Here is a 2,218-nt window from a genome sequence, read left to right as displayed (position 1 = left end):
CTGAATCCTGTGAGAATCCCCACCTGCTGGCCTAAAGCAGCGCTCCAGGATACTTTGAGTTGGCCCGGTGGAAGCACTACTTTACAGACCAAACGCAAGGTTCAAATTACATAAAAGATTGTACAGCAATGGACACGTGCAGAAATGTGCTCATTTTGCTGATCTTATCTTCAGTGTAACAGCTCATTGTCTGCATTTGCTTACTGTTTCTGTGCTGCTGTGGGAGTAACATGTAATGCCATCAGCCCTTTGAAACTGTGAAGTCTTCTTCCAAGAACGCACGCTGGTATTTTCTTGACTGTTTGAAGCAGTGATATTAACGATGAAACCAACAATGCTGCGTGATAATGTTAAAATAAAGGGTGTTAGTTTGAACTTAACCTTTAAAGAAGGAAGAAAACAGAAAACATTCTCACACTGAAGGCTTTAATTTTTCTTCCTCTGATTGTTGTGATAACATTTAGCCACACACACACACACACACACACACACACACACACACACACACACACACACACACACACACACACACACACAGCTGTGCACCCCCCATGATGACTTGTCCCATGATTTAGGTGACAGACTGTGCTGATTGATGACTCGGCATGCTGGAGGTTCATTTGCTTCGTTCTTTCAAAACCACTGAGCACAAAAACATCCCGCCCTGCCAAACCCGCAAGATCGGGCGAGAGACACCCTGCGTAGGTGAGAGAGGGTGGAAGGGTGGGGGTGACTTGCCTCAGGGGTGAGACAGGCAAGGAGAAAGGGAGGAGGGTTAGTAGAAAAAGAGAAGTTGAAGAGAGGAAGATAGAAGGAGCAGAAGGTGTGGTCTGACCTCAGAGCAGTTTGCTGTCTAATGAGAGCGATTACTGAGCTGTCAACCAAGACTGTGCTGTTCCACAACCACATCTCATCATTACAGCACCTAAATGTCCTCCATTTGCTGCATATGCACAGACAGGAGTGTTTCATCATATAAAATGCCATCAGAATCATTTTGGTGATGGGAGGGACTCTGCTGACTCTGCTTTACATCTGAATCCCAGGTTTGATATAGCAGCACAGGGTGAATGCATACATGCTGTCTTTACTGTTAGACCTAAGTGATAATCAGAGAGGACCGAGGCAAAGACGCAAAGATGGACTTCGAGCCAGCAACACCAGAACACCACGATGGTGTGAAGAAAGAGGGCCCGAACAATCCAGCTGTCATTCATTCAAAGCTGAACAGACACAGAGATAAAGACTGACTCCACTGATGGACAGTAAGACAGCAGCACAGAAGGGAAACATCTGGATCACCCACCTTTAGTGGCCGACTGCCATTCACTCAGCATCTGAAGCCACCACTTTAGCTTCAGCTGATACTTATCAGCTTATTTTCTCTTTCGTCCTGTCTCTCTCCCCTCACCCCCCTCTCAGCAGATGACCCCCCCTCCCTGAGCCTGGTTCTGATGGAGGTTTCTTCCTGTTAAAAGGGAGTTTTTCCTTCCCACTGTCACCAAGTGCTGCTCATACGGGGTCGTTCTGACTGTTGGGTTTTCTCTGTATTATTGTAGGGTCTTTACCTATGCAGCCTGAAGGCCATTAGAGAAACAATAATTTAGGGTTTCATTTTTAGTTTCTTTTATGGATCATGAACCTATTAAAAAGTAAAATAAAGTTCATTTGTCTGTTTTTTGACAGCAGGTTGATTGATCTAATTTTTGCCATATTAAGTTAATGCTCCGGTGTTGCTGAAGAGTAGCTGTGGTAGCAGCCATCTTCATAATATTTTGGCTTCACTTTTGTACAGCTGGCCAAAGTGGAGAAGTGTCATTTACAGTAGTTGTATAAATGTTGGGGAGATACATAATATAATATAATATAATATAACTCATATTCAGAAGATGAGAGGGGCTTTCTTTATCTACACGTGACCTTCTCAGAGTAGAATCTGATTATCTGACCAGACTCAGATGCTTGTTTTAAAGACTTGAACATATCTGAATAGATGCCATCTATAGAAACAGTTTATTATTGACATCAATGAGCTTGTAAACTTCTCCCTGCAGTAATGTTGACTATAGCGTGCTGTTTATATGAATCATCATGACACAAGTTGTATTTTATCAGCTTAGCATTTGATAGAGTTAGTGAAAATATAGAAGTGAAGATTGAGAAAGCAGGCCCCTGTTTTCATGTTGAAATGGGTGTTTTTTTAAGCTCACAGCAGCAC

The sequence above is a fragment of the Archocentrus centrarchus genome, chromosome 3 (assembly GCF_007364275.1).
Source record: "Archocentrus centrarchus isolate MPI-CPG fArcCen1 chromosome 3, fArcCen1, whole genome shotgun sequence".
Lineage (NCBI taxonomy): Eukaryota > Metazoa > Chordata > Actinopteri > Cichliformes > Cichlidae > Archocentrus > Archocentrus centrarchus.
The sequence above is the reverse complement of the archived record's forward strand: the minus strand, read 5'-3'. Positions refer to the sequence as shown.